The sequence below is a fragment of the Pezoporus flaviventris genome, unplaced genomic scaffold (assembly GCF_033815535.1).
Source record: "Pezoporus flaviventris isolate CSIRO_AGI_PZ_B2104156 unplaced genomic scaffold, CSIRO_AGI_Pfla_v1 ptg000035l, whole genome shotgun sequence".
NCBI lineage: Eukaryota > Metazoa > Chordata > Aves > Psittaciformes > Psittacidae > Pezoporus > Pezoporus flaviventris.
In genome coordinates this window covers 14,412,620-14,428,624 of record NW_026892583.1, presented here as the reverse complement: position 1 = coordinate 14,428,624, position 16,005 = coordinate 14,412,620, and the positions used below count along the sequence as shown (strand labels likewise).

At 42.2% G+C, this 16,005-nt stretch overlaps 1 protein-coding gene across 10 annotated transcripts in view; it reads left to right on the top strand.

Moving 5' to 3' along the window:
* Nucleotides 1-16,005, top strand: part of DPF3 (double PHD fingers 3) — a 189,320-nt gene that overhangs the window by 52,768 nt on the left and 120,547 nt on the right. Inside the window, exon 1 of one of the 10 annotated variants that reach the window (XM_061462663.1) lies at nucleotides 2,841-2,935. The exons of the other annotated variants lie outside the window; for them this stretch is intronic. The gene's annotated coding sequence lies outside the window, so the exon portion shown is untranslated. Of the gene's footprint in view, nucleotides 1-2,840; nucleotides 2,936-16,005 lie in introns of those variants that run through there. 10 annotated transcript variants of the gene reach the window in all.

Below are 16,005 nucleotides of genomic sequence, written 5' to 3'. Positions count from 1 at the left end.
TATGCAGGCTGTTGTGCTTCCTCAGAGAGATAGAAAAGATGTATATTTTAACTAGATATTTATGGAAGATTTCAGAGGACAAAAACGGTAAGCAGCTCCTTCTACAGGCTTATTAACTTCTTCATGTTTCTTTTCCTTGATCTATTTGGAGATGCTAACTTAATACACTACAGTCATTTAAAGCTGCACACAAAAATACTTGGCTGTCCAATGCCCAATAGCGAGAACGCTGCAGCTCCTGTGTGGCAGATGGGAGCCCAGCACAGGGCACACCAACCATTATCATCAGTTATTTGCTATTTGTAGGTAAGTAGCATCCAGTATAAGGATGAAGTCAGTAAGACCTCTCAGGTGAGCAAGACTCGTACTTTGGGGTGCCTCATGCTCATCAGCAGCCCTGGAACTACTCAGCTGTGCGAGGCTAGTAGCATTTCACTGTGTGTGCAGGGAGTTGTGTTCTTTCCATTAGACAAAACGTGAACTCTACAGGTTCTCCTTTTCTGGTGTAAGCATGATGTCTACACAGTCTGGGCAACCTCTGTACTAGTGCTGCAGATTCCAAATAAAGTAATGGTGACAGGACCCTACCCAGGAACTTACTCTGCCAAATTCATAATGCAGCAGTACAAGAAGATGAACTCATTGGACCAGATCCTCACAACTGTGTAAATCTCAGTCGCCTTACGGACTTTGCTGGAAGTGTGCCAGCGTACACAAGGAAACAAATGGGGTCATTCTCCTTAAGAGAATTCCCTAACACCACCATGTATATTTTATTTTACTTTTAATACTTGTATGTGACTGATGCTCTTTCTTGCAGGAAGTCCTTTGCTTACTTATTGTTTTCTTCAGTGGTACAGATGTGGTTTGTTACCAAGTTTCAGTGTGTGTTGCCCACCCCTTCCCCTTTTGCCTCCTTTGCTGCATTTTGGAGCAGATGGTGCTAATTCCCATGGTGGCTCTTGATGCAGCTGAGGTCTCTTTCCTGTTGCCTCTACTCTATCATGGAAACTCCCTATGGTCTTTTTGAAGAGGAGAACACACAGTTGATTATTTGTCTTTTGTTTATGACTTTTAAGATACTATTAGCATTATATTTCTTTACGCTACTCTCTTCTACCTCCGCTTCCAACCTGTCCCAAAGTTCTTCTGAGTGAAACTCCCTACATCTTGGGGAATACTGCTTTTCATTACTGTTGTTTGTTATGTTATTTTGCATTCTTACAGACACCCATCCACCACGTGTACCTTTGTAAGCATTTTCCCTTTTTGATTGTGTTTACACTTATTTTCAAGCAGAAATGCTGACTCTTTACATATAACAAAGGTCATTCTAATGTTTTGGGTTTCAATTTAGAGACTGAAAACCCACTAATTGCCATTTTTAATTAGCCCTTTCTTTAGTGACCCTTTTCTCATCCTTTGGGACTCTCCCTCTCTTGTATTATACAACAGGATGAGTGCCAAAACCCATCTTCCTCTCCACTGGGCTGCCAATGTATTCTGCCCACACCTCTTGGACTCTTTGCTATGATTTTTGGTCTCCTTATCCGATTCTAATACCACATCCCTGTCTTGAGCATATGGCATTGCTCTCTCCAGACCTTTGTGATTCTTTTAAACTATATTCTTTCTTCTCTGTAATTAAGTCAGTGGTTTTATATTGGTGAAATGAGGAATAGAATTTCACCTTGTATATCTGATTGCTTTATTTCTTGTGCAGCTTCTCCTAATTCAGCTTGCTGCTGCTCCAGCATTTTCCTGCCACATCTCTGTGCATTTTCACGTATCATATAATGATGCCTCCCTGACTCTGTGCATTGTGCTACTCAACTGTCTTTCAAAGCACTCACAGAATCCACTTCATTTAAGTTAGCCTTCCCTTGCTGTTCTCCACCCTTGCCTTTTATGCCAGATATGAAGCCAAATCCTGACGCTACTAAGTCATTTGAAATGGTGCCATTTGCTTCCCTGAGATGACGACTGAGTTCACTGTCTGCAGATTTAAATATTATGAATGAGGGGAAGTGGGGAATGAAGAAGAAGAAGAATCATCAAGAAGAAAAAGAATCATCAAGTTTGTTACACCCACCGAACAGATCCTGTGAGCTCTCACTGTTGTGGTATGTGTCCTCCTGTGCTGCTGTTTTTTGTCACCCTTGCTGTGCTATGCTTAGTTTAGACTCTAAATTCCTCACATCAGACTTTCTGTTCCATTTCTCCTTGATGTAGCATGCCTATCTATGGCACTGTGCCAATGTAGCAACACAAGGAGAAGATGTAGTCTTCTGAGAATTTTTCCCACTTTAAGCAATTAAAAAAAATAATAATAAATAAATCACCTTCTCATAGTACCAAACAGGAAACCTCTGAGCAGTGGTCAGGAACTCAATGGAAAGTCTAGCTTCACTGTGTGACAGGACATGCAGTGACCACAGTAAGGGGCAGGAGAGAGGATTGTGGAGGAACATTTTGTTCATCAGCTTTGTATCTGTGGCAGGCTGAGCTGTATCAATCCTTAAAATTCTTTGTATGGGCAGAAGTACTCTTCTTTTGAAAATATGCTCACAGAAATTACCTCGTTATAGTCCTCAGCAAGTATTCACCTTGGTGCTGTGTTATGAGAGAGGACAAGCAGCGATCTTGTGTTTTCTGTTACGGTACTGTGTATGGTCTGCTAAACTCCATCAGCCTTTCAGGTGAATCCTTAAAGGCCTGAGCAGTCCCAGTGACAGAATGTTTTAGAGTAGCTGTTGTATTGTAGAAGCCATTGGGTTTGGTCCAGGCGGTGCTAATGATGTGCTGAGTGCAGGTCATGTCCAAAAAGCAGGCAAGAAGTGCTCTGTACAGCTGGAGCTCACACTGGCGGTGCGGGAGCAAAGCAGACTGTTTCTGGGGAGCTGCATGACTCTGCTGGTCACCCTCTTGTTCATTAGTAAGTGGCCCGTGGCCTTTGTGAGATACAGAGCCATGTATTCTAGTTAGATACAACTCTGATACTGCCTAATAGCCAATGGCACAATGGATTTGATTTTATTTTGCAGACGTCAAAAGCTAATTTCATTCTTACTGAAGTCACTGGCTAAACAAAGCCAACATTCCTCTCTGATGTGTATGAGATTACTTCCCTCCCCCCCCCCTTCTTCTTTCTGTGCTTAAAGTCCACTTTAAAACACAGAAGACCTGATTCTCCTCTTGCTCCAGGATTTCACTGGTTCAATTCCTACAGCTTGCACTGCTCTTAGTTTAGGGAGGTGATAAAAGAAAACCGGAGTATCTTTTATGTCATGTGACAAGCCAGTGGTGGCGTGGTGCACTGGGAGAGCTGCTCTGAGCATTGGCTAGCAGCGAGGGTCTGTCTGTCTTGCTGCATCTGTTTCTTTGATGTTTGAATAGGACTCTTTTGAGGCCCTGTCACTCCTTAATTAACCTGTTACTCCGGGGAGAGAAAAAAACTCAACAGAAAAAACCTGGGATGGGAATCTAATCTGGCTTTCCTGAATGACAGGGCACAGCACAAGGCTGGCCAAAGGAATACGTATTTAAACAAAACGCTTCACATTTACATGTTAAACCTCAAGTGAGTGTCTTGTGTTCCTTAAGAATCTATTTTGTAATTGACTAATTTCCCATATTTTGCTAAGGAAAGTGAAAGAGCATATATGGAGAGTACAATCATTCATGTGTTTCTGCAATTATTCCTTCTATCCTGTCTTTTCTGTGCTAGAAATCCTCCTCTATCTCACTCCCAGACAAGTATCTCAGAGTAGAAACCTTCTGTTCTGACCATTCTTAGTGTCCTGTAGTCTAAGAAGTAATGGTGGGAAGTGGTTTTAGGCAGGAATTTCAGAACATCTCCTGTAAGCATAAAGATGCTCATGAGAATAGTGGCGAAGGGAGACTGTGGTCAGAGATCTACAGCAGGAAGACTCTGCTTCACACTGTCCTCTAAGAATGATGGCTAAAGTTTTGGATGGCTGATTTGGAATTCATGTTTCTCTATAAGATGGGCTCACCTGTACCTGAGAAACAGCCTCACTCACTGTCCTTAGGATCTCCACTAGAGCAAAAGGTATCACAGGAGTAAGCGAAGATTTTAAACCAGGCTGGGATGTCCTGCTGTGTGCAAGATAAGTTTTAGTGAGAGCCAGTTGCAAGCTTCAGAACATGTTTGAGCCAAGGATAAGAAAGGCCGCTGTGGGAGTTACAGTAAATGCAAAACACAGGCTTGCTCATTGTTTCAGTCACTTATGAACAGTGAGTAGTCCATTCATTTAACTCTCTTAACAGGTGTCTCTTTTCTTGCAAGAGATGAGAATTCATGTTTTCAAGTACATAGCTCTCTTACGGTGCTTTCAGCTAGTATTTTAGCTAATACAAGTACAACTACTCTGCTACTCTGCAAAACATGTGATGAAGTCTTGTACTTTGATTTTTTTCCTAAGGTCATCTGCCACTTTAATTTCTCTACAACTTTATTTTTCCTGCTAGAAAAGATACCTAACAGTTTCACTGTGTGAAACCTCTTTGTTTTATTGCTATAAAATGGTATTTTCTCCAAACTGTGTTTAACCGGAGTGTTCATCTTTGTCGTAACTCTGACTTCACTGGAATTACAGCAGAAACAAATTTTGTCTCTAGAAACCAAATAATGGATCAAAGATTTATAGTTATATCTTGTACCCTGTGGTCCTGTAAAAGTTTTCCACATCAGAGGCAAGGTCTTCATTAGGATAAATGTGATAATACACTTCAGGCTTGTAGTAGCCATATAGGCTTTTTTGTCTCCCCATTTAAACAGATTTAAGTGAAGTCAGTTCTCGCTGCTGGATTTTCAGATTGTTGACTTAAATCTCCTTCCTGATGAGCCTGTCCAATATTGTCAGTAGGAATGGAAACTTTCCCATGGGCTGTCCTGCTAATCTGCGCCAATACTAGGCCTTGAACATGTGAGGTAACTGAATCCTTCTTATTCTTTCAGTTAGAAAGTAAAATGGTAAGCAGTTGGTTTAAAGTAAATCAATGTATTACCTATCTAAAGCAAAATAAAGCCATATAGAATGACACTGTGTTAAACACCATCTCAACTGAACTCAACAGCCCATGCATGGGAGCTGTGGCACTCCAGCCAGATGGCAAGGGAGGAAGGAAACCTGCTCTTAAAGCTTCAGTGGTCCCTGTTCTTGTCTCCTTAACAGGAGCAGGTAAGGGGCAGGCAGGCTCTGGGTCGTGTCAGTAGTATTTGCATCTATCAAGACAAAAAGGTCTGGTGCAACCCGAAGACATCAGAGGAAGGAGCTGCCCACAGGTACCCAGAGGGTCTCTCTGTCTGCATTGGGAAAACCGAGGGCAGAATTGGGTGATATGGCTTAGTGTGAGGTGTCCCTGCCCATGGCAGGGGGTTGGACCTTGATGATCTTAAGGTCCTTTCCAACCCTAACTATTCTATGATTCTATGTTTTAACCAGCACAGTTAGTTTAGAGATGGACAACTTTTAATGAGTGACATTGAAATGACAAGCTGTTTGTGACTTCCTTGCTCCCAGAAATTACTGCTGTCCCAGCCTCCTAGGAGAGCAGTTTGTGTGCAACAGCTTTCATCTTACATGAAAACAGTTGGTTTGGTTCTGACCGCCAATTTAAACTATTTAAGCTAACCCAGTTTCTTTTGCTTGATGCAACTGAGGAACCTCCTTCAACAAAACTGAGTCAGTAACCTCTGATATGGTGCTGTAACCATTGCAGCTGGAGCCAGATGAGGACTTCTGTGCACAGCAGAAATTAGTACAATTTCCTGGGTAACTTGTTCTTCAGAAATGCTTTTGGCACATGTGGTCCTGAAGAAATAGGCTCGTTGTGGTACAGGTGCTCATGGTATCATTATCTGACCACTACTAACTGATTCTAGACTCCCAAGACACTATGTGAGGATGCAAGTTTCATGAAATTATCTCAAAGTATTTCTCTCTGGTTTTTCCCAAATCCCTTTTATTTCAAAATGTGGCTGATGAGCACCGCAAATTTTGTTAATCTTCATTACAGATCTATATATCTCAGAATTTGGGCTTTTCATATGTCACAAGGAGGGTATTACTTGCCAGTAACACTTTTTGTTGTTGGATCTTCATAGTTATCTATGAACCATATCAAGAAAAATATGATGCTCAGGGTGTATGTTGACTTGCACCAGCTGATGGTACTCTAGCATCTAACAGATGAAGTGTAACTCTGTGTTCACTCCTCACTTATCCCACCATTATAAAGAACAAACATAGAGAGGCAGTTGTGGAAATTATCATTCTTGTACTCTACGTCAGGAGAAGACTTAGTAAGAATAGTGCAAACAAGTTCAGATTTAATAAGAAGCAACTTGGGCTTTTACCAGGATAGACCCATCTTGGATGACAAATTTCTGAAAAGTAAAAATTTCCTCCTGTATTGCTTTCACATTCCAGCTTGCAAAAGTAAGTAGAAAAGCCAAAATAGAGTGAAAGTGCTCTGTGGGTTAGTGAGCCTGCCGGGAAGGGAGACATTTCTCCTGTCCCAGAGGAAGGCTGTGCTCAAGTGGAATCTTAGCTCAGTTGTGCCAGACCAGGCAGTTTGTGTCCAAATCACAACTGAACCGGTTTGCTAGTGAGATTCCAAGGTGGTTGGCTAGAGAGATGCAGTAAAGCTTCCCAAAGCAGGGCATCAGTCCTGAAACAATTAGCCATCTTTGTGTGTCTGCCCCAAATGCAAGTGTTTGAGAAGAGGTTGTTTATTTTAGTTCACAGAGGTATCTATAGACTAAAATTTAGTTATGGATATCCTATATAGGGCTTATTCAAGTATGAGTGTATGTACATGATGAAATATTTATAAGGATGGTTACAACATGGAAACATGTTGTCTGTTTCTGGCTGTACAAGTTTTGGAGGAAGAAGATGGAAAACTACTCTGAATTGGAGGAATTAAAGGGACTACTAACATGAAACTCAAATTTAGTAGAAGACTTGGACATTAGAATTGCCTTATACTTGTTTTTAATTGTTTTTCTATTTTTCATGTACTTTTTTCTCATCTGTTCTGTATGAAAGATGTGAAAAATGGTGATATCTGTATATGAGTAAGGCATTGTCAAAACTGCAGAGTAGGCAAATTGAGGAGCATTAGCTTTTTTTTTTCCCTAATGTCTTCCTTACAGTGACCTTCAATATGACTTTTGTTAACAGGAGGTTAAAAACCTTCTGGTAGGAATGAGACTTTGAAATTGGCCATGTTCCATTTACTGAAGTCTTTGTTACAAGGGACCCCCAGCCTTCCTGCTCCACTGTTGAGAGGCCTGGCACTGCTGTGAGGTTTTTCTTGTGGATGGAACAGAAGGTGAGTGCTTTCCCCAGGAGAGTTCACAGCCCATTGTGAGTATTACAAAATCACTACACTAGTCCTCTTCCTTCTCCCCATAGGAATAAGTTTGTACTCTCTGTTCAGAAGGTCAAAGTCACTGTTGAGTTTTAGTGGAGTGTGGTCCATCTTAGTATGCATTTGACTTCTATGATAAAGTCTGTAGGATCTCCAGAAATCATGGTGTGTCAGGATCTACACCTCTGCTGATTTGGGCATCTGCTCAGTGTTCCATTAACATTAAGTTTGGGCTTTGATTCAGTAGTGATTCACTGATTACAGAGCATTGCTTCATGAAGTACCAGCTATGCACTCTGTACTGCCTGAGGTTTCAAACCAACCCATAGAAACACTGCCTTTGAAATGCGTGCCCAAGCAGTTCATAATACAGTGATGCAAGGAGGGTAAATACTGGGGACCAGTAGCCATACTGGTGAGAAATCTTTTATAATTGCAGACCATCTCAGGACATTCTGATTTCTTCTGGAGCCAATATGGCTTTGGCAGTTAGGGGCTAGTTCTGAGAACCCCCTCCCTACCAGTGACATACTTGAGACATCACTGGCAGTTCTTTGTGGTTGTATTGGATGTAGTGTGAAATGATCCAGAAGAAGCAAAGGTTCAGTCTATTTGTTTGTTTTAATGTATTAGAGAAGATTGTTGAGGCTACCAAGAGCATTGGAGAGGAATATTTATTTATTTATAGACACACTGTTTACATATTATAACTTGATGAAAGGCTGAACTCATTACACTTGAACTGAACATGTGACTGTAGTTATCTGCATCACACTGGGTGGCTGTAGGCCAAGTCGATACATATATGTGTTATGAGCTGCAGTCGTGCCGCTTGTCTTTGCCTCTCTGCTGAAAGTTAACACCCCCTTGGTGTGCCACCTAAGCTCCCCCTTTTAGATATCTCTTTAAAAGATAATTTAGTTTAGCATGAATAATTTAAGCAGTAGATCTGTTTACTTAGGTTTATCTCAACTGGTGAAGGTTAGGGTATGCTTGCACAGGCCCTTTGACTAGCAACAAACTTCTGGCTGAGGCCTTGGGGATTAAGTGGGGAGCAGCAGACTCTCCATGTATTATGGTGGCACTTCGAGACATGTGACAAAGGCATTTCCCTTCATAGTTCTTTATTTAAATCCTGCTTTGCCTAAGTAATCTCCACTGGCAGCAACAGTAATTGAAATGGAATACACTGTTCATAAAGGTTTCTTTCTGAATCACCACTGTGATTTAGTATAATGGGTTTCTGTAGTATGCAGTGGAGGAGAGAGTAGGTAAAAAGACAAAGTAGATTTCTGCTTCTAAGCAGAGTGAAGCTGCACCATATTCTGATATGGTGCATCCAGCTTGAATAATACCACAGGGGTTATGGCTGCTTCTTACGAACAGGCTTTTTTGAAAGAGAGACACTTTATTGTGGATATGTTATGTTGACAAATGCACAAGAGTAATTGTGCTTCCTGTTGACAGGGTAGCTTATGAGTAGCACATAGACTATATATTTGGAAAGAATTTCTGTGCAGTCTTACTAAACACTACCTCTTCCTTCTTTGGAGGCTTTTCTATTGGTGTGCCTTCACAATATCATCTAAATGAGCAGGGAACCACATTTGGGCTTGTGTAATCTCTTAATGAGAGGTCTAGCCATGTTTTTTGTTATCTTTGCACTTGCAAGTACGTTAATGACTTGCATACCAAACAGAGAAACTGGACAGAGTGGATAGAACAATATATGGTTGACAGCACAGCATAGGAGAAGAAAGTGGGCTGCAAGAAGAAATAGCACGAAAGTTGAACTTTGCAGCCTCATGGAAAGCCCAAGGTGGCAGGCACATTAATATTGACTAGTCTGTTCCTGGGAAAACTGTCTTGTCTGCTTCAGCGGGTCTGTATGATCACACTTCATTTGCAACATGGATGGCAGAAACTTTGAAGGTGCTAACAGAGGAAAATGGGACTGAAATAACAAATTTATGACTTCTGAGGGTGAGAGTGAAGTTCCTGCAGGTATGCTGAAACAACAGGGACAACTCCTATAGCCTTCTTGCTCCCATCTTTTTTGAAATGTGAAAAAAAGTTACTGGATCAGTAATTTGAAGGATGTGTAAGACTTGCTGACTGAAGGTGTAGGTTCATAATTGGTTTAAGCCAGTGCTGCAGTCTGTCCTCCTACTGTCCCTGACTATATGTCCCAACCCCAAAACTACTTTTTCTTGTATCAGCCAAGGAGTAGTTCAGGCCAGAGAATCAATTGCACTTAAAACATATACTTTCTTTTTACATCATTGCTTTGCATTTAGTAATTATGCAAGACCTTGTGCTGGCATAATGGGGAAAGCAGTGGGAACACTGGCAAGAGAAGGGTAGAGGACATTTATTTTGAGGTCAGTGCTAGCTATTGCTGGCTTAAACTGATTGTGGAACTATGGCATAGAGTGGTCATGTAGTAGGCAGGGAAGGAGATAAAGAATGCCTGGTTGATTAAAATAGTGCAGGTGTTAAAGCTAATGTAGCAGGTCCTGTGCTTGGAGATGGTTCATGTCCTCCCTGTGCCTTTAGTTACTCTATCAGCAAAAGTGCAGATAACTCCCTCAAGGGGCTCCTGTGGGGTTTAATGCAGTAAAGCCCTCAGGAAGGGAGGTTTATAGAGATAGGCAGTGTTTGTAGATTGTAACCAGGTGCCTGTGCTGACCAAGAAAGTTTGCAGCATTTACACTTCGTTGGAAGTGTGCAGGTTTCTCAGGCCTGGCTGGTGTAGACTTTCCTTCAGAAATGGGGATATCAGCTTTGTAATGCTGATGTTGTGCTGCATATTCTGGCCTACAGCCTTCAGTGATGAGAAACAGGGCGAAGGCAGTGTATGTTCAGAGGGACAATGCTTGCAGGGAACAAGTGCCACCTTGTCCTCGGTGATGTTTGCTGATTGCAAATTTGTCCCTACGTAAGTAGCAGAGCATTGACTTTCACTGAGACTCTACCCTTAAGTAGATTATTCAGGTAACACCTGCATGATAGAGGAGATGGTGCAAAGCAATTATCTAGCAGCCTCTCAGCTGGGAGAACAAGAGCAGGATATTGTTTGAAAGGTCTTTAGTAGTGAAATTTGCTTCCTTTTGGTATATTGTCCTAGCTCTGTCTTATCTCCAGACCCTCCAGAAAGGGAAGAATAAGCCACAGTGACAGCAGGGAAAATTTGTTGATGATGCTGAAGCATATGAAGAGGTGGTGTTTCATTTTATTTTGAATGGGGACTATTGTAACACTAATGAAAGTGCACAGAGGTCTGGAGAAGGAGCCTACCTGCTTTTCACCTGATTTCTTGTCACCCTGCTAAGCAGACATCTTTCTGGTTACTCTTGGTTTTCCCCACTAAAAGGTCACATGTACAATAATTTTGTTTAAATCTGTTTCTGTCAAGGAGGGCAAAGAAAGAGACATCATTAGGTCCCATAGAACCTGCTAGGTTTAGAGCAAAATCTGAGGTCTAGGTTTTACAAGAAGATTGATTCCTCAGTTTGTTTCTGTGTATTTCCAATACTTCTGCTCATTTATATGTCTCAACTCATGTATCATTTACTATTTTAACATAGTCTCAGGTCAAACACTGCTTTTGAATATAATATTGACTGTCATAGAGTCATAGAATCATTTAGGTTGGAAAAGACCTCTACGAATGAGTCCACTGTAAACCTAACACTGCTAAGTCCACCACTAAACTGTATCCCAAAGCATGATGTCTACACACCTTTTAAATACCTCCAGGGATGGTTACTCAACCACTTCCCTGGGCATCTTGTTCCAATGTTTGACAATTCTTTAAATTCACCTCTTCAGTGAAGAAGTTCTTCCTAATATCCAATCTAAACCTCCCCGGCGCAACTTGAGGTCATTTCCACTTACCTATTACTTGTTACTTGGGAGAAAAGACCAACACCATAAACTTGCTTCCTCATGGAAGATTCCCCTTCTCTCCTTTTATCTACCTGTCATATAACAAATGCGCTTTTACCTTCCCTTGGTCAAATAGATGGGCCACAATATTGTAAGCATGAAATTGTGTTACTTTGCCCAAATGTCCTGCTCTCTGCATAACTTGAGGGAGCTCTGGTTTTGTATCTGCAGCTCTTTTGTTCTGGAGATGTTGCCAACTTCCAGCAATACAAATGTGTGAGTGGAGGGGACGTCAAATACCATAGTATTTGGTGTACTTTTATATCTGGCTGTTCTTTGACTCTGCCTTCTACTACGTTTTCTTTAATGTTCTGATTCCTAGAAGAACATCATTCAAGTCATAATTTGGTCTCAGAACAGTTTGTTACCCCTATTTTAAAATATCTCCCAAGATGGTATCAGGAAAAACAATTTTAGTATTTTTTTCCCAAAAAGTTGTTAATCTAACAGCCCTTAACAGCACTTACTGAGTGTGTGCAGGAACGGTGGGTGAGAAGCAAACATACAAAAGTTCTTGCAAGAGGCGATGGCATGGAAAGTGTGGAGCATCCTGCATGAGGAGCCTGCCTGGGCTCTGCTGGACTTCCCGTGCCTTACTGTGCTTCTCAGCCAAGCCTGCCTGGGCCCCCAGTTCAGTGGGAATGATGAGCAGTTGGTCAGCACTTGATTCCTCAAGGTTTTCCACATGAGAAAGCCTGTGGTGCTTCTGGGTTGGCTTCCTCCCTGGTTCTCATCTGAGTTAAGTCAAAAAAGGATATAGGGACAGAGTGATTTCTCCTGAAAAAATGGAAAGCATGAGAATTAACCTACCAGACATTGCTTTGGCCAAAGCCAGAATAGGGGAAACAGGAAGGGAAATTACTACTTCTTCTAGGAAATCAGAAGACATTCATCAAAAGGCAGTCCTGTGTATCCACCTGGCAGGAACACATAAGTTTATTTTTGTCCTGGGAAGCTGGTTTTGGATCTTTGAAATATAACCCTTGTTATGGCAAGTTTGAGAAGTTTGCAGAGTATTGGACTGCTGAGGAATTTGCTTTGTTACATTTTTGTCTCCTTCCTTCTGCTCCTCCCCAAGGAAGATAACTTTTCAAGCTTCTGCCCCCTCCCAAATACCATAGTAACCACCAACTTTGCCAGAAAATGCTTAGCACATTAGCGGGTTTAAGTGTCATAGTTGTAATCACTCAGAAGGCCACAGAGCTGCATAGATTTCATTCCAGTGTCCTTTCCAGCTTTTTGACAACACCCGGTGGGCAGAGTTACAAACTCATGAAGCCTGTGGTACAGATGAAATACGAGTTGCTGCACTGCGCAGGGAGGATAGTCGTATATGTGTGGATGTGGCAGAGGGAGGAGTGTTATGAGATCAGCTGGGTGTCTGTAGTGAGAGAAGTGTGAATGGGAAGGGTAAGTTTTCCATTGCGGAGTGTCCAAATAAAAATGGTTGTTATTACTGAGGTTATCTGTTCTAGAGTTAAACAAAAAAGGGTCAGCACTGCCCTATCCAGCATTCTCTGTAAATAAGCCGTATTTATGCCCTATTGTTTTGGCTCTTTGGCTCTCTTGGATAATCCTTGCCTCCTGTAACTTACTTCTGCAATTGCCTGCGTGCCAGATTCTGCTCACAGCTTCAGGAGCATCACATCAGGAACCATTTTTTGTTTTAACCTGGGGCAACTGAGAGCACTTCTTGGTCACTGTCTGTATTAATACCTGTTAGCCAGAACAGAGAGGGCCCCATGCTGCTGAATGGAGCCAGACAGCTGCTTATCTCTCTTGCAGATGTTCCTCCCTTTTTGTCTGCTCAGTGTGAGAAGAGATGATGGAGCGCAGGAATGTGTCATATCCTTTCCATTCCCCTCCCTGCTGGTTTGGGGCAGCCAAAAATGAGAGGGGACTAGGGATCCATTAGCAAAGTGAGTGAGCGAATGCTTAATAAGTCTATTTTCTTGAACATGGGATTTGACTTTTTGGCTGCAGGCAGGGCTGCAAGTGGGGATATGTACAAAGAGGATGGGTACCTCTACATTCTTTTCCCCACATTAAGATACTGCAGGTTTTTGGTGTGCTTTCAGACTGTCTGCTGGGTTCAGACAAAGCCCTGCTCTCACATCCCCTTGCAGGACCTTGCAGCAGGCTGGCTTAGGATTTCAGAGTGCTGATGTTCGCACATTTGATGGGCAGAACCTCACTTCTTCAGAGCCAGTGGTCCTGTCCCAAGTTGTTTCCAGCCTGGGAGCTCCTCCCTTGACCAGGGCAAACTGAACTTTTGCCTCTATGCAAAACAGTCTCTTCCAGCTCCCTTTGCCTTTTGAGCTCCGATGGAACCTGGATTTCTTCTCCTACAAAGGTGAGATATTGCTGATCATTCTTGCACTCAGCAGTGCCACACATTTCTTGCTAAGTTCAGCACTCACCCCAGCCTGTATCAGCTGTTTCTGGGCCTACACAAACTTAGCAACAGCTCTGCACTCTCCCACAGAGGTCAAACGCTACCAGAGGTATCCTGCTTTGTGTAAAGCAGAGGCTTCTGGATTCCCTTTCCAACTCTGAACACTAGATGAGGTCTGAATCCCATTAGGGAACAGCACTCTGAGTGCTAGGCTGCAACAGAGTCTGTTCACTACTGGGCCATAAATACCTTTAATAACTTTTCATTTTGGCATTTCATAGCTACAGAGCACAACCAGCTCAGTACCTCTGAGGATGTGTGTCTGGCCTGGCAGGGAAGGCAGGGAAACTTTACTAGGAACACTCAGGCTGCACAAAAATGACATGGCAGGGTCCCACATGGGGTAATCTTTGTTTTGTTAGGAGCTAGGTGCAGTGTTCTGGAGGGAACAGGTCTCAATCTGTCATGTTTGTAGGGAGGAGCAGAGTCCACCTAGAAAGGGCAAAAGAAGAGGTGCTTATCCTAGTCTGCTCTTTTGCATGCTCCTACATGGTCTAACCTGTGGAGCAAGTGATAGAGTTGCTTACACCAGGTTGTCATATTTACCCACTTTCTATACATTAAAAATCAAAAAAATCAAGGAGGAACATCAAGATTTTTTAGAATTGATAGGCCACTCCAGTCTTTTTCTGTTACTCTGGGACAAAAGCAGTGTTTAATGCAACATGCCATCTCTTAAAACAAAGAGCAGAAGCAAAAACCCACAATTCCAAGTCTTTCTTCCAGTATTTCCCCAACATTGCATAACACTACAAATGTGTGTGTTAAACAGGTGTAGAGGTGTGCCTCACTGCTTCCTGTATTTCAGTACCTGCTATCTGATTGGAACGAGAGTACAGGTATTGAGTGCCTGTGTGCCCTGTGTCTTGGTAACAGTTGATTATGCATTCACTGAATCACCAGCTGCTTGGTTTTCTTTGTCCAGAGCTGGAGTACATTTTGGAGTACATCTCCATCCACCTTTCTCATCTCCCACTGCTTATACACATGGTGCAGCCATGCACTGGGCAGAGCTCCTGCTTGTGCCAAATCCACCATGCTGTCGAAGGAGGATGTTACAGTGCTGGAACCAATTGCAGCATAAAGAAGCCAAGAAATGCATGAAAAAGGGAATTGTGTTTAAATCATCACATCAAATAAAAGAAAAACCCAAATAAATGTGAAGAGAACATGAAATTTCCTCTTTGATGTTCTGTGCTGGGAAGGTTTCAATCTCTTTTTAAAGCTCCACCTCCACTCCCTTTCTTCTTATGGGATTGTATCCAATATTCCAATGTTCATGTAATGCCTTGACTTTGCTATCATTCTTCTTGGGATAATTATAGGTTAGTATAATGTACCTATTGTTCTGTTCCACAAAGCAGCACTGTCATACGGATGGCAGGGGTGGGGTGGGGGGGATCTCTGTGTGTTCCCCTGCATCCACACTATGTCTTTAATTAGTGTTCTTCCTTCTCTTTCTTTTCTTATTTTAAACGTTTTTACTTCCCCTGGTGAATGCCAAGCACTTCCTTTCTCTGACTGTTGGTCTCATTTTCCAGTTACACTGGTGCCCTGTTTTTTGGTTTTGGCTGAGTTCATTTTCATCATAACAGGTTTGCCTTTCAGATGAAAATGACATGAAACCCAAGTAATGAGCTATTGGTATTTACAGAGAAAGCAGATAAATGATTCTTTCCCAAACCTCATTAGTTGAGTCTCGTATATTATCTTGCTTGATTTTTCCTAAATTCAGGAAGAAGAAGAAACCTACCCTGTGCCCAGGGGCTCCACTCTGCATTTGGGCCCTGCTGCACAAGGCACTGCATAAACATGTACTAACACAGTCCCTGACTATGAGTGCTCACACGATTTTCTATAACAGCATTTGTCTTTGCCCTCCAGGTGCAGGTGTGGGAGACTGCTGTTGAGTGCTGTAAAGTGTTTCTGGTGCTGGGGCTTTGCTTGTGTTCACTAGAGAAGGTGCTGAGTATATTACTGGTTGCTTGAGATATATTAAGGCTGAAGAACCCAGTTAAATCGCCGTTGCTGTCCACAGGAGATAAAAGTTGGTTCATAAGCGGTGGAGAAGCTGTGTAATCAGTTGCTCGCATTCTGTTGTTGCCACCTCCAAGATAAACAATATCCAGGGCTGGTGCTGTATTTTAGCCATTAAGGCTATGTAAGCAAATAAGTTCATCTTGATGAGCTGCTGTTTATTT